Genomic DNA, 25,648 nt, shown 5'->3' with positions numbered 1-25,648 from the left:
CCCGTCCTGTGAACACCTGATAGTAGCTCGGAAATGTTTTAGTAAATCAAGTCCCATAATGGCATCGGGGGTGTTGGAGGAAAGCAGAAACGTCGTGTCAGTGGGGTTACTGTCCAAGTCGAAGGAAACCGGTGCGGATAAAGGGTTAGTGGAGGGCGTTCCATCAAAGCCTATTGATGTTATGTGTGAGCCAGACAAGGGTGCCCTTGGAATCAGTTGTCGCGCCAGTGTCTACCAGAAATGGAGACTTCGTACCTAGGACCTTAGCGGTGACGTAAGGACCTTGCTGGTCAACATAGAGCTCGACTGGATCCCTTCCTTGCCCTTGGCAGTCCTATGCAAAGTCGTGAGTGTTGTCGCAGTCAGACTGTTGGCACTGGTTCTGTCGGGGGCGGTCAAATGTGTTCGGTCTGCCAGGTCTGTCATTGTTGGTGTCGTGGGTGTGCCCTCGCCCCTGCCCTCTAGTTTTGGGGCCATTTGCCATGTCTCTTGTCTCTTTATTTTTAAGCATTTCCAGGAGGACCGGGCATTGAGACTTCCAATGACCAAATCCTATGCAAAACGCACACTGGTTCTCATCGAGGTCTGTTCGTGGAGCACCGGGTGTGGGTGTGCGGTCTCTAGGGGGTGCATTTGGTTGGTAGTTTCCTCTATACCGTTCCCTTCCTGTCGTCACTCCTTGTAATTGAGCAATCATCACTCGCTCTTTCAAGTCCTTTTTCTTTTTCTCAGTCGCCCTCTCGTTCTCGTTCTTTTGGTGTTCGTAATACTGAGCCATGTGAAGGATAGCTGCAGGTTTGGAGGCCCCCCAACTACTCTTGCTCATCTGTAACTTTTGGGAGACCTCTTGCGATAGACCCTTCACGTAGTTTTGCACGAATAGGTGTTGTCCGGTTGCAGTGGTCATGTCTTGGCCACTGTAGTCGGAGAACACCGTCTCAAATCGGGAGAAGTATTCTGATACGTCTTCCTGGGGTTTCTGGCGGCAAGCCGTGACTACCGACCAGTCTACCTTCTTCTCTGGGATCAATGTCTTTAGCTTCTGAACTATTTTGTCCGGGAGTTCCAGTATGTCTTTTACCGGTTTCTTTCCGGGCTCCCGTTGCCTATCTAGTTCACTGAGTTGATTCCAGGTATGTCCGAACAGATCTGTGTGGTCGGCTTTTTCGGATTTGCTTCCACACATCAGCCGGCAGACATAACCCGAAAAACAAGTCAATGTCCGCTAGAGTCATTATGGTTGAGCCTAAGGCTGTACCTAGTTCGGTATAAAATGCTGTCGGGTTCTTTCTTAAATCGGGTAGGGTTTGCCTAAAAGTTAAAATATCTTGCCGGTCCCATGGTTGATAAACCCAGTTGTACACAACCCTCCCCTTTGCATCTGCATGGTTGATATCGTCGTTCGTTCCCTGACCTCGTGGGGGAACCCAGTAAGGGGCGGCTTCTCTGATAGGCATCATGGTGTTGCCTACTTCTGATGAGGACCCAGTCGTTTCGGGAACTGTAATCTTAACTTCCGTTTTTTGTTCCGTGAGGTGGCGGAAAACCTCAAGCGTTTGCATGAAGAGGTCCGCCGCGTCACGCTCGGCCTCGTCCCCAATATCGACTTTTCTATATAACGCTGTCAGTTTAGTAGGACCCCGATTCTGATACCTGTCCTCATATGCGTTCAGGGTGTGGTAACTAAACCGTAAAATGAAATGCCGTCTGTGGCTACCGGCATGCGAATTGTGCATATCCATCGTATATTCTTCGCTCTCCTTCCGTTCTACCAGTGCCTTTGCTATCTTGTCAATTTTCTCTCGCTCATCTTTGCTCAATCTATTCAGTCTACCCGGTGGCTGTTTGCTAGTCTTGTGTTCATCTGATGTCGTTACTAATGCGGCCGGAGCGGAGGCCGTGAGGGCTGGGGCACTAGCTTCAAGGTTATTCTCATTTGCACTCGGAGCTGGTAAGTGTTGTACTAGGGGTTGGGAGGGGGCATAAGGGGGGGGCATATAGATGATCGGAGGACCTAGCAGCAGCTCATCGTTCGTCCGTTGTTTGGAGGTCAGCTCAGGGTAGAGCGTAGAGGGGGTCCTAACAGGACACTGGCCTGTCGATTCAGATTCCTGTTTTTGTCTGGCTTCCTCCCTTTCTTTTATCTCTTCTTCTAGTTTCTTAGCGGCCAGGTGGGCTGCCTTTCGCAACTCTTTTCCTATTCTCGCTTCTTCTCTTTTCTTTCGTTGTTCTGCTTCTTTGCGCCACATGCCGAAACTATCAAGCATAGTGGGCGTGGTTTTATTGTTACAAAGGGCTGTTTCCAGCACGTTTATTTTTGTGTCATCGAAGGATCCTATCAGTGGCCACTGACTTTCCTGATCCTTTTTAGTATATTTATTCCATAACTTACTATAAGCCACGGCGACTAGTCCATATTTTAAAAACATATCCTTATTAGGGGTGCCCTCCAGAGGAGCCGATGATCCACCTCTAATAAGCGGTCCGGGCTGAACCAACTACTGACCAATGGGGAGAAGATAGGCATGACGGGTTACAACGGGGACAAAAGTCTGCACTACCTATCCTTCACTACTTCGCGAAGACTAGACAGAATATTTCTATTCTACAGTATTCGCAAATAGGGAATACCCAAAGAGAGAACCAATATCGAACAATTAATGTTCGTTCAATCAAACAATCAGTGTCGAGAAAGAAATAGGCACGACGGGTTACAACGGGGGCAAAAGCCTGCGTTACCTATTCTTCACTATCTGCAAAGGAGGACAGAATACTTTTACCCTTCCCCGTTTGTAGACAGAGAATTCTCGAGAAAAAACAATCCTCGAACAAACAATGTTCGGGCAAACAATCAATCAGTGGGGGAGAAAAGATAGGCACGACGGATTACAACGGGGGCAAAAGCCTGCGTTACCTACCCTTCACTACATGCAAAGGAAGAGAGAATACTTTTATCCCTCTCAGTTTGCAGACAGAGAATCTCCAAGAGAACCAACAATTCGGAGAGCAATAATAGTATTTTCCAATCAAACAATCAAATATTTCCTAGTTTGTCGTGTTACACGACCTTACCCGGACCGTATGGACAGTTTCTCGTCTTCCGCTTCCAGCGCCCGATCGTCCTCTATTCTCTGTAATTGCTGTGACACTCCTGATGGTTCCCAGTCAGGACCGTAGATCACTCGAGAGAGGTCTGTTCGGAACCAGTGAAGTTCGGATGATCGGCTGCCAGACGAGGGTCTATCGGGCAGGAGCTCTTCCCGATCGTTGCAGTCGTTCACTCCGTCGTCGGGACCTCTCCCACTGGATCCACGTGTCGCTGATGGGCCCCACGTTTGGGACGCCAATTGATGAAAAAGGGTTCAGGCAGATCAGGTCGTTTACCCCTTTGCTAGGTTTGCCCGGCGTTAGCCGCTTCTCACCCAACTCACGATTACCCAAATAAAGAGGCAGGCGCTGGAGACTGGAAGGCAGGAAACGGGGGTTTATTTCCGACGGAACAGAACACGTCAAATCAGACAACAGGGTATCTTTTCGAGGTGCTCTCTCGACATCTCTGAGGACTGGCCTCTTATACACTGGTTTATTACTTTATTACATGCAACACATTCTTAGTAATGCTTTAAAGTCCGGAGAAAGGCGTCTTTGGAATCCCCGGTTCAGGTCCGCTCCCACACATATCTACAGTAGGAGTCCCCACCCCTAATCTCAGCATGATGGCTATCGCGCAGCTGGGTATTCCACTGGGAACAGAAATGCGGGTAATCGATCGGATCTAGGGGTGTGAGGGCATTGATTAATCCCCGCTCCTTTGAAGTGAGGTGAGGTCCTACTGTAGAGGCAATAAACCGCATCTGTTGGGCTAAGTGAGGGCCTGGGGTCGGGCCGAACAATCGGGCAAGGAGGAAGAGGTTATCAAAGGGGCCTGTTTTATGAATGAGATGAAAGGGTGTGGGGGGTTCAGCGCAGGATGTGGCTCGGAGGCAGGGTCACGCTGGAGGTGCGTTTAGGGCCAAGCAGGAGAGACCGGGGGCTGTCGAAAAAGGGGGGGTGTGCTTGCGAAGCCGGGGTGTGAGGGGGTGAGACGCGCTGGCTATCGGCAGTAGGCAGAGGGGTCATGGCATTCAAAATGGCTGCTGCTTACGCGCACGCATGGATCCGAAAGGAGACAAGATGGCGCCGATAATGTTTACGCCACAATCTAGATTTTAACAAGTATTTGGTGTTGATGTCGATCAGGGCGACAAGGCAATAGTATTTTGCGTAGCCCTTGTTACCCTGCTTTCGAAACAGGAGAAATTATTGATCCCTTTCAAGATTCTGGAATTATTTCATCCACCAGTATCAAGGAGTCTTGCTTGTACAGAATGAGAGGAATCCCGCTGTGGCCTGGGGCACCTTCCAATATCCCATTAGCTATTTGCTCCTAATTTGCTGTGACGTGATGCTAAAACCATCCTCCCCTGTGGTTTGAGGAGCATCTTGATCCAGTGTTTGTATGCTTATATTAGTTATATTATTGCTATGTGTAGGTCCTAAATATACATCTTCTCCTGGTTTGGTGTGGATCTCTTTCTCTTTTTTCCTGCCAGTCGGGGGTGTTGAAGTGCCCGTAGAAGAACTTGGCTCGGGCTCCATATGATAGGTGGAAGCTTATTCCTAGGTGAGTCGGAGTTGTAGTGCATTGATTGTTCACCAACCGCATGCTCTCATTCCTCTTTGTGTCCTGTAGCAGCTTTGCCCACATTGATAAGTTTTCTTGCCTCTCTGTAGCCCATTTTAGCTTTTTAGGGTGGCTTTGAGCTTTCTCAAGAACTGCAGAATGGGCTCTTGAGGTTTCATGTGGTGTTTCCTTAGGGTTTGGTTTATAGAGTTCTTAAGATTTTTAGTTTGAGAATTGTTAAGGTTTGCCGGAAGTCTCCTAGCCTGGAGCCCCTTTCTGATGGCTACATTGGTGGCAAATGTGTCACTGAAGGTATTGGTGAAATGTTCCCATGCAGCAAGGGGATTCCTCAATAAGTTGTGGTTATGGAGAATGAGAGTTTTGGCCAATTCTAGAAGATTTGCCGCAGACAAAAGATTGCTCATAACCTGTCTGTTGTTAGTTGTGTATTTTGTGGCAATTGTGTTGCTGTAGGTAGTTGCTCAACTCGGATACCCCAGGTGGTAAGAAAAGATTTTGTGAAACAAGGGCAGTGTTACAAACATGTAATCAAGGATTGAAGTGGTTGCTGTCGAGTAAAACTTTGGTGCTGGTAGGTTATTTTCCCAGAAACGTCCATTCAAGGCCCTGAAATTGAGGTGCTCTAGTTCTCTCAGAAGATGGAGGCCTAGCCTAGTTTGTTTGTCTTGATGGCTTCACACCTGTATTGGAATATTCCATTTCTCTGTTAAATCACATAGCAGGTCATCATCTGTTTTAGTGCCCAGAAGATGAAAGTTAAAGTCACCTGCTAATTTGATATTTTCTGTCTATTCTTCTTCAAGGAACCTCAATAATTCACTGGTCAGTTGTTTGACGACCTTAGTTTTGTGCCTTGGGTGTAAGTAAACATTTACAATCCTTTATTTTATTTTTATTTTTTTAGTTTTATGTAGCGCGAACTAGACCCGAGACATGGGGTATCAGATTTCTTTACATGAGCACCACTTTCATTACAGACGGACACATTCATTTTTGTCAGGCACGGGGAGATTAAGTGATCTGCCCAGAATCACAGGATGTTGAGCGTTGTTGCCAAGATTCAAACCCAGTTCCCCAGCTTCAAGGTCGACTGCTCTAACCATAAGGCTAGATCCTCTCCCAAATCCTTATTGGCCATTCGTCTTTGTTGGTCCTGAGTGTCGTTTTTACTGCTCGAGTTTCACTAATAGCTGTTAGGTTTACCCTCAGCGCTTTAGTGGGGTCCATTGTTGTTATTGATGTGTATGTTGTCAAACCACCAATTTGGTAACCATAGAAGGCTCATTTTCTCGCTGTAACACGTTGGGTCGTATAAACCCTTGTAAGTGTTAGGGTTGTTTCTTGCAGAAGTACGAGATCAAAAGCTTGAACATGATCCAGAAGCTGTTGATTAGTTGAATTATTTGCCGGGCCGTTGATGTTCCAGGTACACAAACAGATTGGTCTAGGTCCCGCCGGAGTGGAGCCGATGTGGTGTCATTGGTTATTGCTGACATATATTGAGCTTGTTAGCCATCTCATTTTCTTCCCAACCGCTTCATCCCTTAATTCATATATGCCCCTTTGGTTATGAATTATGTCCATTTTTGTGGGGGGGGGGTGGAGGGAGGGAAGGGTGCTTCTTACCCCCTTAAACACCGAGTAGATGGTGTTTTGATCCTGCAGCGGAGTTCTAGGATTATTTCCAGTTAGCAGGGGTGCAGGGTAGCCAGGTATATGGTGGATGTATACCCTTATCCCCCAGCATTGAAATGTGGTCAGTTCTTCCAGGACCTTTCTCTCTACCTCAGATGTTATCCAAGTTGCTTTAACTGCCTCAACTCCCTGCAGGTTGTCAGCATGAAAAAATTTAATTGATACTAAATTGAATAAACGCAGGCTTTCCAGGCATTTTATTGTGCGTAGAAGGCGCAGAATGTTTCCCTTATTTAAGATGTCTCCTCTCCCTCCATTATGGTGTCGGAGGCAGGATGTTCGTTGTGTAACTCTCCATTAGGCTGTGTAATCAGGCATTGTGCTTGCATTTGGAATGAAGCAGTGCAGTTGGATGTTTGAAAGAAGTTAATTACTTGCTTGGCCGCTGGCTGGTGCGCAGGTAGATTGAGGAGCCGCACTTAACGGTACATGATTAGATTCTCTGGCTGTGTCCATTGAGATGACTGCTTGTTTTATAGCTGGTGAAATTGCTGCTGCAAAGGGATTTTGCTTATGGGGCTCAGTTACTCTCTCTCTTTTCAAAGATTTCCCGATCTGGTTATATTCATCCGGCATTGTTGTAGGTGTCAGTGACAATGCAGAGCTGGTAGTGGGATGCGGAGAGGTTGACTCGTGTTGGGCTGCTGTGACTGTCCTGACGTTGATTTTGCCCAGGCCTTCGCTGATATTCTTGGGAAGTACTTGTGATGCCGCACTGGGAATATCTTCTATTGTGTTTGCTATATATCATCAGATGGGTGAGGTAATTCCATCCGGTGTGTGCTCTGCTTTGCAACCAATGATGTCCTATTTGGGGGCGTGGCCAACACCATGGCGAGCTAAGACGTGCGGCGCCGGAGCTCCCGGCAAGCTGCTCCGAATCCGACATCCCTACTACCCAGAAAGCCACCAAAATAGCCGAGACGGAGCGGAGATACGGCAGGACCCAGCTGAGGCGAGCACCGAGTGGTGGAGTGGCGTGAAACACCCGATCCGCTCACCTTTTGGCTACGGAGCGGCATGCCCGACCGGAGGCAAGATGGCGGCCGCGACTCACGAACATCGCCGACAAGGCTGAAACCTGACCACCGGATCTGGGGGGGGGCCCCTGACATAACATCGGTCAGTAACACACAAGCAGCGGCAAACAGTTAGACCGGGACACTCTCGATCTACGGTGTCGAAAGCGCCGGTGTGAAGCGATCCCTTACCCAAGATGGCGGAGGGAGCGTCGGAGGAGTGAGAAGGGGTGCAGCGAGATCTTCGAGACGCAACCCCGGGGGTCAAGGCGGTGAGTGGCAGAGCGGCATACAGCGGCAGCCTCTCCGGGAGTGGGTGCCCCTGGGAATCCATCGTGGGCCTGTTCTTAAGCTTAACACTTTACAAAGATGGCGGTCGGAGCCGCGAGCTAAAGAGGGGGAGACTCGCCTCCCGGCCTTGGACTACACGGCGGCCCTGATGCCCTTTACCGGGGGGCCTATTCACAGCTGGGCGTTGGATGTAGAACCCAGACAAGCCTGCCTCCCTGAGTCCACGGAAACGGCAGGAGTCTCCTGCCAAAGACACGCAACGGCCACCGCCTGCCCGGTCACGATCGCTGACTGCACCCCAATCCACAACGGGGTCTGATTTGGAGGACCCCCCCCTCTCTCCCCCGGATCCCCAACACAACAGGAGGTCACGGTTGGGGCCGAGAACTGAAACGTGAGAAGCTGCCCGGAGAGGAATACGTAGGGGACAGGTGGACGAGCAGAGATACTGGGCCCCACCCACCAATGATCTGAGCAAGGCGAAGGGCGAGAAGGAACCGGCAGGGCCACACGAGGACACCGGTGGGCGGCTCCTTGACTTCGGAAGCCCCGGGTGAGCTACAGAGACGACGGCCAGTCCATCAGGCCGCGATTAGAGCCCAAGGGACGGGGTGGAGTATTACCTGCCCCACGTGCTTGGACCGACTACCTTACACACCATGGGGAAGAAAGACCCACTACCAAAAGCGCCTAAACAGGGGCCGATGGACAATTTTGCCACCCCGAGACAGGTGGTGGAACCCCTCTCAGCCGCAGCTGGTGCGCGCACGGACACTGAGCTTCTGATGGGCGCCATTCAAGCCTCCCGAGCCGATATCCAGGAATCCCGAGCGGCCCTGGAGGTCAAGATAGGAGAAGTAGGCTCCGAAGTGACGTTGCTGAGGCAAGATTTCCGAAATTTATCCGACAGGGTGATTTCTGCGGAGGCACGGATGGGAGAAGCCGAGGATTCGATTCCTACCCTGAGGAAGGATATGGCGGAGCTCCAGGCATCCCATCGCCACCTCATATGGAAGGTCGATGACGCTGAAAACAGAGCGAGATGCAACAACCTGCGCTTTGTTGGATTTAGGGAAGGGATTGAGAAGACGGATATGGTGTCCTTCCTTCACTCCTGGCTGTTAGAAACCTTTCCGGCAATACAGTTTTCGCCTTGCTTCCTTATCGAGAGAGCACACAGGGCCCTCCTGGCAAAGCCGCCGGAGGGAGCAAGACCGAGGCCGGTCATTGCGCGCTTCCTTAACTTCGCAGACAGGCACCTGATCCTGCGGGAAGCGAGGAAAATGGGGGAGATCCGCCTAGAAAATGCGCACATCATGATTTTTCCGGACTACAGTCAGGAGGTGCAAAAGCAACGCCGTTCTTTTGACGCCGTGAAGGCGAAACTTAGAGACTTGAAGATCTCCTACATGCTACTTTTCCCGGCGAAACTCAAGGTGCCATACAAGGACCAATCACTCTTCTTTGCCCATCCAGAGGATGCCTGGCAGTGGTTGGAGGAACGTCCAATACTCAACAGCAGAGAGACTGCCGGACGGGACATGCTAGACAGGTCTCTGCGGAATGGACCCCAGTGGGAATTGCCGAAGCCACGGAGGATGAACTCCAGGAGAACGAAGAGACAAAACCCGGCGACGCCTTATCGGGGACGCGGCGCAGGAGACGCACGGAAGGGACGATCAGCCTCACCGGGAACAGGGGCAGAGGCGGGCTCGAGATTTGCTTGTCTACGGACCACTGTCCGATCAGAGGGGGAAGAGGATGAAGAGCTTGAGAGCCGCACCTCTGGCGGGGAGGAGAGGGAAGAAGAAGGTCAATCTGTCCATCCTTTAGTGGCTGCGATTCAGGTGATGGAGCAAGACATGTCGGAGCAGCACAGTGTGCCTGAATCAGAGACTCAGGACTCTAGATCGTGAACAGTGGCGGTTCGGACTATTGAGTATGCAGCTCGGTGATGGGATGCACGCAAGTTGACACGCCCTTTTTGTTAATTACGTTCATTGTTTGTATAAGTTATTGTGTTTGATTGCTTTCCTGACTCGGTTGTGGAAGGGGGGGTACCAGGAGAGATTTAAGGGAGAGATGTGTGGGTGGGCGACAGGCCTTCTCCTACGGACAGTTCTGTCTTGTGATGGGATGGGACTGGATGGGGAGGGAGATGGGGTGGGGGGGGAAAGGGGGTCTTCACGTTTGTCCTGGCAGGGGCCGGGGTGGGGGGAGTTGGGGGGCAGGGGCAGCAGTCGAGAAGAAGCAGTTCTACACTTTGAAGCTTTGCACCACATCTCCACGTTGGAATTCAACCTCAATGACATATCACACTCACGAATGGCTAGTGCACTAACGACACCGCAAAGGAGCGACAGGGGAGTCGGTATCTTGACATGGAACGTGAACGGACTGGGCTCCAAAGTCAAAAGAGGGCTAGTGAACTCATACATGAAAAGATTAAATCCAGATATTACCCTACTCCAGGAAACACATCTTAAGGGCACACACTGCACCTTCGTAGCTAGGGGTCGATTCAGAGTTTTGGCACACGCGGGATACACATCCGACTCCAGGGGGGCGGCGGTCATTATCCAAAAATCCTCCCCATTCACCATCTCTCGCACCTGGGTGGACCCATTGGGGACAACGTGGGGGTGCAGGGAACATGGAATAGATGTACGTACACAATAATCTCGGTCTATGCACCACCTAAGCTACAGGCACGTACACTTAAGGCTCTTGCTACAATTCTTCTGGACACGGCGGACACTATCCAAGTTGTGGGAGGGGATTTTAATGATGTGATGGACATAGGGCAGGACCGCACAGGGATGGTGGATAGAGGAGGGACACGAACCCCCCTGGCTAACAAGATTGACACCCTGGGGCTCATAGACGTCTGGAGGTGGCTAAATCCTACACAACATGCGTACTCCTACTACTCAGGGGCATATAAGGTATTCTCGAGGTTAGATTACATATTCATGTCTAGGCAGTATTTGAAGATGGAGGACACGGCGGAATACAAGGCTAGAGGGATATCGGACCATTCGCCATTATGAGTGCAGACAGGTCACATCCGGGGTGCTTCGGGGGCCTCCTGGCGCCTTGCAGCCTGGGACTTTCAGAACGCGGCTATTCGTCGCGGTTTGAGGGCGGACATCAAGGTCTATGTGGCAGAAAACAAAGGAACAGTGGAATCACAGGTCACATTTTGGGAGGCACTGAAGCCGGTCTTACAGGACAGACTGCGGAGTAGGAAGGGGGAGGAACACCGTAGGCTCCAGGCCGAGGTCACAGCTGTGGAACAGCACATCTTAGAGTGGGAAAAGGACTACCACTGCCGAAAAGACACTGAGACTCTTAGGAAATTATTAGACACCCAAAGACAGTATAGGGAACTGACTACTAATGAGGCGAGGACCCAATCCCTGGCCACCCTTCACCGTCTATACGACGTAGGCGATAAGTCGGGCAAGCTCCTAGCGTGGCTCAGCCGTAAGGAGCAGGCAGCTAGATGGGTCGAGGCCATACGGAACGCGGAGGGAGTGCTTGTTTCAGCTGATGGGGCTATTGCGGACGCCTTCGCCTCACACTACGAACTTTTTTACGCAGCTAGAGATCTAGGAACATGTGAAGAGGCGGGCCTCTACGTAGCGCAGGCGGAACTCCCTACATTGTCTCCTGAAGAACTCCGCGTCTTGGAAGCTGACATTACAGCTGACGACATATCGGAAGCTATAGCCTTATACACCCGGACCAGTCGGGTTTTCTACTAGACAGGGCAACCAAGCTGAATCTTCAACGTACCCACAATTGGCTACAGGAAGTGAAGGGCAGGGACAAACCGCATTGGTTTCTCTCCCTTGACGCTGAAAAGGCCTTTGATGCAGTACATTGGCCGTTCCTTAATGCGGTCCTCCACAAATTTGGGTTTGGGCCTAACTTCCAGAAATGGATCCAGCTCCTATACACTGCACCGAGTGCCAGAGTGCGGGTCAACGGAAGGCTATCCCGTGAATTCCCGGTCAGGAGAGGGACCCGCTAAGGTTGCCCCCTGTCTCCCCTCCTCTTCACACTTACTATTGAGGTACTGGCAGCCAGGATACGCCAGAATGAGGGTATCGTGGGTTTTAAAAGGGCAGACACGGATCTCATGCAAGAGAAGATATCACTCTATGCCGATGACGTCCTTCTGTATATCACGAAACCCGATACTACAATACCGGAACTATTCTGAGAGCTAGGGCGCTTTGGTAGATGGGCGGGACACACCATTAACTGGCACAAATCGATGCTTTACGATCCGGGGGGAAGGGGCGAATGGATAGGGTTACCTGATCGACTATTGACGACTACTGACGGCTTTCAATACCTAGGGATATACATTACGTTAGATAAGACTTTATCGTTCAGAAAGAATCTGGAACGGATACTCTTAAGTTCGGTGGCGGACATGGACCGCTGGAGGCAGCTCCCACTCACACTCCTTGGGCGAGCAGCAATGTATAAAATGATCATACTGCCGAAATTCCTTTACGCACTGCAAAACAAATATTATCCACTGCCAGCCTCGATATTTACCAAAATTCATGCTGATCTGAGAACCTTTCTATGGTTGGGTAAACAACCTAGAGTGGCGCTGACTACACTCCAATGGCATCAGTATAGTGGGGGATATCACTCCCTAATCTGGAAGCTTATTACTGGGCGGAACACTTGACGCCGATTAATGACTGGTTACATGCCCTGGCGGATCACCCGACCTATGCTCTGGAAAGGATGAAATTGTCATCCAGAAACCTATTGTACTATGTATACGGTGGCTCTAGGCGGGCACCGCTACTGCCAGCCACTATCCTCACACTTAACGCTTGGTCCAGGGCTACGAAACGCATGGGTTGGGAGCAGAAGCCGACTCGGCAGACACCGCTATGGCATTGCCAGTGGCTGACAGAACTTCACAAGCTGCGTGGTTTCCGGGGGTGGGACGACGTGGCGCAGGAGACGCACGGAAGGGACGATCGGCCTCACCGGGAACAGGGGCAGAGGTGGGCTCGAGATTTGCTTGTCTACGGACCACTGTCCGATCAGAGGGGGAAGAGGATGAAGAGCTTGAGAGCCGCACCTCTGGCGGGGAGGAGAGGGAAGAAGAAGGTCAATCTGTCCATCCTTTAGTGGCTGCGATTCAGGTGATGGAGCAAGACATGTCGGAGCAGCACAGTGTGCCTGAATCAGAGACTCAGGACTCTAGATCGTGAACAGTGGCGGTTCGGACTATTGAGTATGCAGCTCGGTGATGGGATGCACGCAAGTTGACACGCCCTTTTTGTTAATTACGTTCATTGTTTGTATAAGTTATTGTGTTTGATTGCTTTCCTGACTCGGTTGTGGAAGGGGGGGTACCAGGAGAGATTTAAGGGAGGGATGTGTGGGTGGCCGACAGGCCTTCTCCTACGGACAGTTCTGTCTTGTGATGGGATGGGACTGGATGGGGAGGGAGGTGGGGTGGGGGGGGGGGGTAAGGGGGTCTTCACGTTTGTCCTGGCAGGGGCCGGGGTGGGGGGAGTTGGGGGGCAGGGGCAGCAGTCGAGAAGAAGCAGTTCTACACTTTGAAGCTTTACACCACATCTCCACGTTGGAATTCAACCTCAATGACATATCACACTCACGAATGGCTAGTGCACTAACAACACCACGAAGGGGCGACAGGGGAGTCGGTATCTTGACATGGAACGTGAACGGACTGGGCTCCAAAGTCAAAAGAGGGCTAGTGAACTCATACATGAAAAGATTAAATCCAGATATTACCCTACTCCAGGAAACACATCTTAAGGGCACACACTGCACCTTCATAGCTAGGGGTCGATTCAGAGTTTTGGCACACGCGGGATACACATCCGACTCCAGGGGGGTGGCGGTCATTATCCAAAAATCCTCCCCATTCACCATCTCTCGCACCTGGGTGGACCCATTGGGGACATACGTGGGGGTGCAGGGAACATGGAATAGATGTACGTACACAATAATCTCGGTCTATGCACCACCTAAGCTACAGGCACGTACACTTAAGGCTCTTGCTACAATTCTTCTGGACACGGCGGACACTATCCAAGTTGTGGGAGGGGATTTTAATGATGTGATGGACATAGGGCAGGACCGCACAGGGATGGTGGATAGAGGAGGGACACGAACCCCCCTGGCTAACAAGATTGACACCCTGGGGCTCATAGACGTCTGGAGGTGGCTAAATCCTACACAACATGCGTACTCCTACTACTCAGGGGCATATAAGGTATTCTCGAGGTTAGATTACATATTCATGTCTAGGCAGTATTTGAAGATGGAGGACACGGCGGAATACAAGGCTAGAGGGATATCGGACCATTCGCCATTATGAGTGCAGACAGGTCACATCCGGGGTGCTTCGAGGGCCTCCTGGCGCCTTGCAGCCTGGGACTTTCAGAACGCGGCTATTCGTCACGGTTTGAGGGCGGACATCAAGGTCTATGTGGCAGAAAACAAAGGAACAGTAGAATCACAGGTCACATTTTGGGAGGCACTGAAGCCGGTCTTACAGGACAGACTGCGGAGTAGGAAGGGGGAGGAACACCGTAGGCTCCAGGCCGAGGTCACAGCTGTGGAACAGCACATCTTAGAGTGGGAAAAGGACTACCACTGCCGAAAAGACACTGAGACTCTTAGGAAATTACTAGACACCCAAAGACAGTATAGGGAACTGACTACTAATGAGGCGAGGACCCAATCCCTGGCCACCCTTCACCGTCTATACGACGTAGGCGATAAGTCGGGCAAGCTCCTAGCGTGGCTCAGCCGTAAGGAGCAGGCAGCTAGATGGGTCGAGGCCATACGGAACGCGGAGGGAGTGCTTGTTTCAGCTGATGGGGCTATTGCGGACGCCTTCGCCTCACACTACGAACTTTTTTACGCAGCTAGAGATCTAGGAGCATGTGAAGAGGCGGGCCTCTACGTAGCGCAGGCGGAACTCCCTACATTGTCTCCTGAGGAACTCCGCGTCTTGGAAGCTGACATTACAGCTGACGACATATCGGAAGCTATAGCCTTATACGCCCGGACCAGTCGGGTTTCCAACTAGACAGGGCAACCAAGCTGAATCTTCAACGTACCCACAATTGGCTACAGGAAGTGAAGGGCAGGGACAAACCGCATTGGTTTCTCTCCCTTGATGCTGAAAAGGCCTTTGATGCAGTACATTGGCCGTTCCTTAATGCGGTCCTCCACAAATTTGGGTTTGGGCCTAACTTCCAGAAATGGATCCAGCTCCTATACACTGCACCGAGTGCCAGAGTGCGGGTCAACGGAAGGCTATCCCGTGAATTCCCGGTCAGGAGAGGGACCCGCCAAGGTTGCCCCCTGTCTCCCCTCCTCTTCACACTTACTATTGAGGTACTGGCAGCCAGAATACGCCAGAATGAGGGTATCGTGGGTTTTAAAAGGGCAGACACGGATCTCATGCAAGAGAAGATATCACTCTATGCCGATGACGTCCTTCTGTATATCACGAAACCCGATACTACAATACCGGAACTATTCTGAGAGCTAGGGCGCTTTGGTAGATGGGCGGGACACACCATTAACTGGCACAAATCGATGCTTTACGATCCGGGGGGAAGGGGCGAATGGATAGGGCTACCTGATCGACTATTGACGACTACTGACGGCTTTCAATACCTAGGGATATACATTACGTTAGATAAGACTTTATCGTTCAGAAAGAATCTGGAACGGATACTCTTAAGTTCGGTGGCGGACATGGACCGCTGGAGGCAGCTCCCACTCACACTCCTTGGGCGAGCAGCAATGTATAAAATGATCATACTACCGAAATTCCTTTACGCACTGCAAAACAAATATTATCCACTGCCAGCCTCGATATTTACCAAAATTCATGCTGATCTGAGAACCTTTCTATGGTTGGGTAAACAACCTAGAGTGGCGCTGACTACACTCCAATGGCATCAGTATAGTGGGGGATATCACTCCCTAATCTGGAAGCTTATTACTGGGCGGAACACTTGACGCCGATTAATGACTGGTTACATGCCCCGGCGGATCACCCGACCTATGCTCTGGAAAGGATGAAATTGTCATCCAGAAACCTATTGTACTATGTATACGGTGGCTCTAGGCGGGCACCGCTACTGCCAGCCACTATCCTCACACTTAACGCTTGGTCCAGGGCTACGAAACGCATGGGTTGGGAGCAGAAGCCGACTCGGCAGACACCGCTATGGCATTGCCAGTGGCTGACAGAACTTCACAAGCTGCGTGGTTTCCGGGGGTGGGACGACATCGGCATTTCCACAATCGGAGATGTGATCGGCAAAGTGGAGTTGAAATCTTTCCAAGCTCTCAAGACGGAATTTGGGCTGCATAATTCCCAACTCTTCAAATACACCCAACTACGACATGTGTGGCGTGCACAAAAAATCCCGCTTACTGATATCCCTGAATATGCGCCTTTAGAGGGCCGGCTCCTTCAGGAGCAGATCCCGGGGAAGGCGGTTTCCCTAACCTACAAGACCTTGACCAACAATATGTTGGGTGACCTGATGAAGCTTCGACATACATGGGAGGGGGAGCTGGGAGCCATGGAAGATCTAGATTGGGAGATTGTGCTAATGCATCCCCGGGAAGTGGCAATTAAGTCCAGACTACGCCTCATCCAATTCAACGTCCTTCATAGAACATATTATGACAGACTGAGACTTCATAAAATGGGGAAGGTGGAAGACACACACTGCCTAAGGGGCTGCCAACAGGAAGGGGATTTCTTCCACACTATATGGTCTTGCACCAAGATTCAGAGATACTGGAAACACCTCTTTATAGAACTAGGAAAAGTACTGGAGATCCCGCTTCAGTGTGAACCTAAGCTGGCTTTATTGGGCATGACCAACGAGGTAGATCTGCCACGCCCACATCTTATCTTTTTAGTGCTGGCGTTAGTGGTGGCTAAAAGGGATATTGCTAAGTATTGGGGGTCACCGGAACCTCCGAGATTGAAGGAGTGGAGAAGGGGGTTGGATTTGTACATGGCAGCCGAGAGAGTGACATATAAAGCGAGGGGGTGCCCCAAAAAATTAGAAAGGTGTGGTCCAAGTGGCGGTCCAAGTGGCGGCACTACCATGGGTTGGATGGGGGGCTGTGAAAGGGGGGGCTCCCCCGGAAATCAATGATAATGTGACGAACTGTGTTTAGGACACGCACTGGGTAGGGAGGGTAAGGGGAGTGCTTAAACAGCTGATTACAGACTGCTTTGTTTATTTTTCCTTGTGTTGGATTGTTGGGGGGGAGGGAGGGGAAAAATATAAAGTAAAAGCAGAACTTCCTACATGATACTAGATGCATTCCAGCGCGATGATGATACTCACCGCCCGGCCTTTGGGGTGTGGGCTATATGGCTGTGTGAGACCTTTTTGATTTCATTCAATACCGACAGGTTAACTAGATGGACTCCTGCTTGAATGCTGAAATTCCTCTTTATGTTTCTGCAATAAAAAATAATTTAATTTTTTTTAAAAATGATGTCCTATTTGTAGTATCGGCCCGGAAGTAGCCGGCTATCTTGTTCATTCTGTTTCTGCCTTTTCTACATTGTTTTCTGGAGGCTTGTGCATTGTTTGGCACATGTTTAGAGTCTGTTTACTGAGAAAGAGTAGGAAGGGAAGGCATGTGTTGTATGTGTTGTACACAAATAGGGGCTGCAGGGAGGCCGCTTATCAGGCGCGGCCTTAGGCATGTGCAAGCTGTGCACCTGCACAGGGTCGCCAAACCCCAGGGGCCGCCATGCCAATATATATCCTTAATATAATAATCCTCTGAGGATGGATACATATTTGCATGGCGGCCCCTGGCAGGGATTTGGTGGCCTCCGGCTGTGATCCACTTCCAAAAACCCTGACCCCACCAACCCCCTTCACTGGCCTCCGCGCCCGGACCCCCTCTTCTGGGGCCCCCTACCTACGCTCCCTCCCGTCATAGGCCTAGAGCCGCCCCTGCGCTTATGTTTTGAGAACTACTTAACCTGTTGTCCATGTCTTGAGATGCTTGCATCAGTTTAGGACCGCCTCTCCTCGGTTGCCCATTTGGGGGGGGGGGAGACGGGGCAGCACTTCTCATCTGATGCTTTGTTTCAAGTCTGTTATTATATTTCCCAGCATGGTAGGAAGTGTGAATATTTTTACAGGATTGATGCTCAGGTTCAATCTGCTTGTACAAATTGTGATGCTTGTGAGGCCGACTGCCCTCGTTTTTTCAGGCCATTAACTTATGCAAGCTTCTTCTCGATCCCAGAGATGTAAACTGCTAAGGAATGCAGGACTGATAGCTGCATGTCCATCTTGTTCGACTGATATTGCAAGGCTGTCGCAAAGTGCTGCATGGTATTGAGAAGGGTTGTCCTGATGGCGCGTGTTTGTTGATCCTTCCTGATGGGGCTTCTGTTTTTGAAGGCTGGATGGCTGGTGCCTGAAAGGAAATTGTGTGCCCCGCCTGTAATAAAGCGACGGCACCTGGCACTCAGCTCATCCACATAAATTTCCACGAGGTGGGGGAGTTGTGGCGTGTGCAGCTGTGGCGCCAAAATTAAACAACAATGTAGAATCGGGGAGGAGCTTCGCGGGCATACTAGATGGTCGCGTGAGCACAGAGCTCCCGAGACCCGCGCCGCCCTTTCGTAAATATCCTTACTAAATCCTGATTCTGAAGATAGGCTTTTGATGGGGAACTTTGGCTGACCTGAATATTCTTCTTAAAATTGAAATTAGATGTCGGGAGCTGCTTTTACATCGACTCGAACTTTTACGGCCTGCCCCGGGACGAGGCTGGGGGATCTGTTGCTCTGCAGGCCGAGGAGTAGTTGAACAACAACGGCCAGAGGGGTCCTCCCCCAGGCGGCCCCACTTTAACTTTCAGTTTCACTTTCCTACTCCTGGCTCTGATTGACTGGCAATCTTTCAGATCTACCCCCGATCCGGCTGGGCTTCGCTCTACTGCTGAGTGCCATCTTTTACGAGCGTTTGGCCTCCAGCCCTCTTGGAATTCCCGTTAATTTGGCCCATTTCCGTCTACTTTTGGCCTCATTGCGGTCGGCCATTTTCACCAGGTCTAGAGGGCCCCCCCGGGGCACTTTTTCCAATATGGCCACCAGACCGGACACCGAGAAGCGCAAGACAAAGACGCCTCTCCGAGGGGGTCAGACTCAATCCAACGTGATGGATCGATACACCCATCCGAAGGGATCCCCCAGTGGTACCGGCTGTACTCCTGAAGACTCTAAGGTGGATCCCTCCGCGCCTATGGAGGTGTCGCTTCAAGATGTCATGAGTGCCATCACCAGCATGAAGGCCTCCAAGATTGATACGGTGGCTGTCGATGTCACGCTGATTAGAGCGGACCTGGCGAAGACTAATGAGAGGGTCAAGGCGTTGGATCTGAAGACTTCCAGCTTGACTACTGATGTTACGGTCTTACAGGCTGAGATCGGCAACTTGCATTCTTCACAGGACTCGATGGCCCGTCGGCTTGAGGATTATGAAAATAGGGCCCGGCGTAATAATGTACGCATCATAGGTGTTCCGGAAAACCCCAAGAACTCTGCCACCGACCTCCTGGTGGAAGATCTGGTCCTGAATTATCTCGCCCCTGCCGGACTTAGTAAATTCTTTGCTGTTGAACGGGCCCATCGATTCCCGGGCGGGAAGCTAAAGCCGGGTGCCCCCCCCGAGACCCATTATTGCCAGACTCTTCCATTTTCGGGATAGAGATGCTATCCTTCGAGCCTCTCGGGAGGGCGGCCCTGTGAAGTTTGAAAACACCACTGTGAACTTCTATCCCGACTTTACTCCATTGGTTTAACGGCAGAGAATGGGGTTTCAGGGAGTGAAGCGATGCCTGCGAGATTTGGGCCTTAAGTACGCCATGTTATTTCCAGCCAGACTTCGGATCGAATATGAGGAACAAACGTTTTTCTTTGATCGTCCGGACAGTGTCAGTGACTGGCTTGACTCCTTGCCAAAAAGAGATGATCGAACTGAGCACCCCGGTGGCGCTGACGGTGGCTTGCCGGAGCAAGAGTGACATTGTGGTTCCTGACGTCTGAACTTTCCATCTGTTTGTCAGCTGAGTTTGGATATTTGCTCTTTCGTTCTTATTCTAGGTTGGCCCGAGGGTGGCTGGGTGTAAGGGGACTCTTCCTCCTCCTGGGGTCTTTGTGTAGATTAGTTTTATGATTGGGCGACAGGCACACTGCAAGTTGGGGTGGCTTTTGGCAGGGGTGCAGGGTGGGGGGTGTTGTAACGGGTTCAAGTTGGGGGGTCGTGGGGGGGTGTTTGTGTGTTTGTTCCTTTTCACAAGGCATCGTATTGTTCTCTCATCTGCGATCATTGTGTCTTGTGGGGGGTGGGCTCTGTTTCTTTCCCGGGGATGGGGGGTAGTGAGTTGAGGCTGCTGTCCTGGAATGTTAATGGGTTGGGAGACAGGATAAAACAAGGGGTTGTGCTGCAGTTCCTTAGACGTCATTCCCCCGATATTGTTCTTTTGCAGGAAACGCATTTAATTGGTAACGCATGCCAGGGTATGAACAGACGTGGATACCGACTAGTCGCTCACTCTGGATTCACTTCCGGCTCCAGAGGGGTGGGCATTCTGGTCTGGTCCTCTCTCCCCCTTGAAATTGATGAGATACTGCTCGACGACAGGGGGGCGCTGCGCTGCGCTCACTGGTAGGTGGGAGGGTACGACACTTTCTATACTCGCAACGTATGTCCCACCGGGCCTGCAGGCGTCCACCTTTGCTGACCTTGGGCGGCTCATACTGGGGCTTCCTGAGGGTCTCTTGATCCTGGGCGGAGACTTTAACTCGGTGGTCTCTGGCACTTCGGATCGCCGCCCATCTAGGGATTTAGCCAGGTCTCAAATGTGGTTGAGTGATCTGCTGGATACCTTTGGGCTCATAGATAGTTGGAGGTTGATGCACCCTACGCATCTGCAATACACTTTTCACTCGATGGCCCATGGTAGTCTCTCCAGGCTAGATTATTTCTTAATGCCAGCAGCCCAATCCTCCTCCATCAGAGAGATTCGTCATCTTCCCAGGGGCATTTCTGATCACTCCCCCCTGTGGCTTTGTGTTGAGGCTGGAGTGGGTAGCGAGGGTACAGTGGCTCCCATAAACCCCTGGTATCTCCGCAATCCTAAAACCCGCTCTGAACTGATAAAATCTATTGACCATTATTTTAATAAAAATGTAGGGTCTGTCTCTTCCTCTATTTCCTTGTGGGAGGCCTTCAAGACGGTCCTCCGTGGACATTCTCTGTCGTTGATTAATGCTGCCAAGAAGGCTAAATATGAGGAACTTGTACACCTCGAAACCGACCTAACTTTGCTTGAGAGTGATCTTGAAGATGGTGTTACTCGTTCTAAATTGCATTCCCTCAGTCTGAAACAAGCTGATTATAGAGCCCTTGTGACCGATGCGGCGAAAGTGATGGACAGAGAGCAACAAGGCAGGATGTATGATGTAGGCGACAAGGCTGGTAAACTGATTGCATGGCTGGACAAGAAGGAGAGAGTGAATCGTGTCATCCCTGTGATTGAAAGGCTGGATGGTGAGTGTGTCACTGACCCGGCTGGTATTGTTGAATGCTTTGTTGACCATTTCCGAACTGTGTATGCCTCGGTCAGCGATAGGGATGAGGCAGATTCCCAATTGTTGTTGCGGGACATTGCACTGCCTCGCCTTTGTGAGGATGATAGAGATCTAATGGATGCGCCTCTTACGACAGATGAAGTTGATGTCGCCATACGTTCCCTTCGTTCTGGTAAGGCAATGGGCCCCAATGGTTTGCACATTGAATAGTACAAGCTGCGACCCGACAAAATGGCGCCTTACTTAAGGGGTATGTTTCTTGAGGCTTTCGACTCTGGTTCCCTTCCCGTTGATCAGCGCTTAGCTACCATTGTTGTAATCCACAAGGAGGGTAAGCCGCGTGATCGCTGTGCCTCATATAGGCCCATTTCATTACTTAATGCTGAGCCCAAAATACTGGCCAAATTGCTAGCTAACCGATTGATTAAAGTGATTAGCGATTTGATCCATCCGGATCAATCTGGTTTCATTCCACACCGAAATATCGCCCTTAATCCTCGGAGACTTCACAGAGTTCTCGCGAGAGCTGGGACTCTTACTGAGCCTGCCATTTTGGCCTCCTTGGACGCCACTATGGCTTTAGACACTATAGAATGGCCCTATCTTTGGGCGGCTCTTTCCAAATTTGGGTTTGGTCCGACATTCATCGCCTGGGTGAAGCTTCTCTATGAGCAGCCTCTGGCCCAGGTGGTTGTTAACGGGAAGGCCTCCAGTATTTTTACACTTGGGCGAGGCACTCAGCAGGGTTGCCCGCTGTCCCCGTTGCTTTTTGCCCTTGCCTTGGAACCATTGGCAGAGTGGCTCCGTTGGGAGCCTTCGATGAAAGGCATTCGGTGGACTGCCGACTTTGAGGATCGAATCTCGCTATACGCGGATGATATCCTCTTATACCTCACATCCCCTCAGAAATCCCTTAATGTGCTTTTCGATGTTTTGACCTCCTTTGGTCAGAACTCGGGTCTCATTATTAATTGGACTAAATCATGTGTCTACGTTTTGGCAGGAGGTTATCCTCCTCTGCCTCGTAGATTCCCAATTCAAGTAACTGAGACTGGCTTCAAATACTTGGGGATTTATGTTACTTTAGATCCCACAGTTCGCTATGAATGCAATTTGCTACCCCCTCTTCAACGGCTCAAGCTTGACGTTGCACGATGCTGTCAGCTGCCTCTGTCGCCACTGGGTCGGGCAGCTCTTTTTAAAATGATGTCGCTGCCCAGATTCCTATATGCACTCCAGAACACTTTTGACCCCATTCCTTCGGGTTATGTTCGTGAAGTGGAGAGCCTGCAGAGGCGGCTGATTTCGGACGGGTGTGTGCGCATTGCTCTGTCTAAACTTACGCTTCCGTGGTATGATGGAGGCATTGCCCTCCCAGATATCAGGCGCTATTATTGGGCTTCTCAATTAAGTGCGATCAACCACGCAACTTATGCTTCCGGTCCTACCCCGGCCTTTGAAATGGACAAACACCTCTTGCCAGGGGGCAATTTCAATAGGGCGCTATATTCTAAGGGGCTTTATAGGACATTGGCCGGGCCCACTAAAATCGCTGTACGAGTGTGGCATGATGCGAATGCGGCCTTGGGATGGTGTGATAGACTGACCCGCGCAACTCCATTGTATGATTCTGAAGGTTTGGGCAATTCGTGGCGGACGAAAGGCTTTGACAAATGGGATATGATCGGTCTAAGCAAGGTGGGCGACCTCTGGTCTAAAGGCCTTTGAGGTACTGAAGACGGAATACGAGCTTGGAGACAGGGAATTCTTCAGATACGCTCAGGTACGTCATGCCCTGCTGTCAGTCTTTGCTGGGGGGACTGGTATTCCTGAATCCTCTCCTCTCGAGGACCGTATCCTAGATGGCTACGTACCTGATAGTACAATTTCATTTATCTACAAAAAGCTGATCAATAATAGAGCTGACCTGCTTGTGCGCCTCAGGGCTCTATGGACTGCCGACGGATTAGAATTGGATGACGAGGACTGGTAATCCGCACTGTCCTCGCCTAAAGAGGTTGCCATACCTGCCCGCCTTCGGTACGTCCAACTTAAGATCCTTCATTGTGTGTATGTCACTGGTCCGAGTCTGGTTCGAATAGGTTATTCTGTGGATGGGCTGTGTAAGCGCGGCTGCGGCATGATTGGTACCTTCCTTCACATTCTATGGGAATGTCCAGAGGTGGCTGAGTTTTGGTCCCGAGTGCATGCAGTTATGGAGAGGGTCACGGGGGTTTCGCTTCTACCCGAGGCCCGGCGCTGTCTCTTGAATGTGTGGGAACCAAATGATTATAATACTGCACAGATCAGTTGGGCCAGATCAGTTGCCAACATGACATCACAGGTAACACTGCCAGCCAGTTAGGGATTTATTGCTATTAGTATTTTTGCTTTTCTTATTTTACATATTGGCTTAGAATGCCAACAATCAAAGGGTTATTGAATAAATAGTCAGGATGGTTTGGAACCACTTCAAAACTGGTAACATGTTTTGTATAAGTCACCTCCTTCATTTGCATCATTTATAAAAACAAACATTGCTATTTGCCTTTTTAGTCTTTTGTATATGTATCTTTGCAGTCACCCAACCATACCCCAAGTACAGCTAACCCATGGTGTTTACAGCCTCACATGCCTAAATCACCCCCTAATAGGCCACTTTCAAACTGTGTATGGAAAGAACAGCCACTTTCAAACTGTGTATGGAAAGAACAGCCCGTCGGTGACGGTCCAACCACCATCAGAACCATGTAATCCATTTGCCATATTACCATGGCGGGCAGATGGTTGGCGGTCAGAAAGACTGACCGCCACACATCTGATGGGCTGCTTGAGCCTACTGGTGCGTGGGAGGGACATCCCATCCCTATTATGGTGGTGGTGCCTGCCAGGCACCGCCGTAGGGATTATGATGTCCCTTTATGCCCGTCTCTTCATGGCAGGTATACTCACCATGAAAAGGAATGTGGAAAGGGACCTTAGGGGCCTGGAAACGGGGCCCTGTACCCCCTTGCTCTGCGCTGTGGGTTATGGGGTCACCTAATGTGCCCCCCTACATATCCCTGCACCATGTGGCAAGCACCACATGGTGCCTGCCACGTAGCACAGGGATATGTAATGTATCACCTTTCTGAATTGCGGCGTGTGCTGCAGCCAGCAGACCCCGCTGCAATGCAAAAGATAGGCATCGTAATGCCTCTATCGGGACGGCCAACAGCCTGTCCTGCGGTCCCGTTTACGATAGGTTGTCGTCCGCCCGCCACCCTAATCAGCCCCTATGTACCACCCTGTGCCCAATTTTTCTATGTTGGTGCTTTGGTTATCCGATTGTTTTCACAATAAAACCTTCCACATTCCTTTGACTTGGATCCTGGTTTTATGATAAAGTGGCAGTGCATGTAGAGGATTCCCAGCTTGAGGCCCTCTTCCATGATCCCATAATATCCTGCCCCCCACCCCACTCAAAATAAGAAGCACCTTGTAGGCTTGGAATAAGAGGTACCTTATAGGCAAGGGCCCAAGGAGGGATAGCACTCCCTGATTCTCCTGAACGTTTTCAGACCTAGCTTTATAAGGTGGGTCTAGAATGTGCTATGCATGGGAAGGTTGGGGGGATCATTGTCCCATAAGAGGTTGATCTGCTATTGCCCTTGCTCTCCTGTCTCCCATTTAAAGTTAGGCTCAGGTGAGGAAGGCAGGCTTCCATAAAAGAGATCCTGATTCTGCTTCCTGAGAAGCAGGAGTAGAAGCAATAAATGGCCTCCCCTTATGTTCTTTCGAGGTCCCCTCTGAGTAATGGGGCAGATGACTCATCCTCAGTTGTCTGAGGGGTGTGTCTGTCACTGCATGTGAACAACTATTGTCACTTCATTTTTACCAAGCGCTCTGTAAATATACTTGCTAAACGATCACAAATAAACACATACCAATTCATATGGTAGCCATCCACATCTCCACAGAATTGGCTATTAGTTCAAGGCAACAATTTCAGCCCTGCTTCTGACGTTTGGCTGTGGAGCCCTGTCAGAAGCAGGAGGCCATGGTCCCAGTCCTGTCTTCAACCTCACCTGTTACCACCTTTCCCATCTTGTAAGAAACCACACGCCAGACTATGATGAGATAGGAAACGCTAGTCAAAAGAAACATGCTCAAACCCTCCCCTGTGCCCATGTGCCTTATCCTCTTTTCTCATGTAATTTGTGGATGTTTCCTTGAAATCTATCACTTGCTAGCCCCGGTCTCTCTCCTAAGCGTCATTTAGCTCCCCTCTCTTCAGCT

The sequence above is a fragment of the Lissotriton helveticus genome, chromosome 4_1 (genome assembly GCF_964261635.1).
Source record: "Lissotriton helveticus chromosome 4_1, aLisHel1.1, whole genome shotgun sequence".
Classification (NCBI taxonomy): Eukaryota; Metazoa; Chordata; class Amphibia; order Caudata; family Salamandridae; genus Lissotriton; species Lissotriton helveticus.
The sequence above is the reverse complement of the archived record's forward strand: the minus strand, read 5'-3'. Positions refer to the sequence as shown.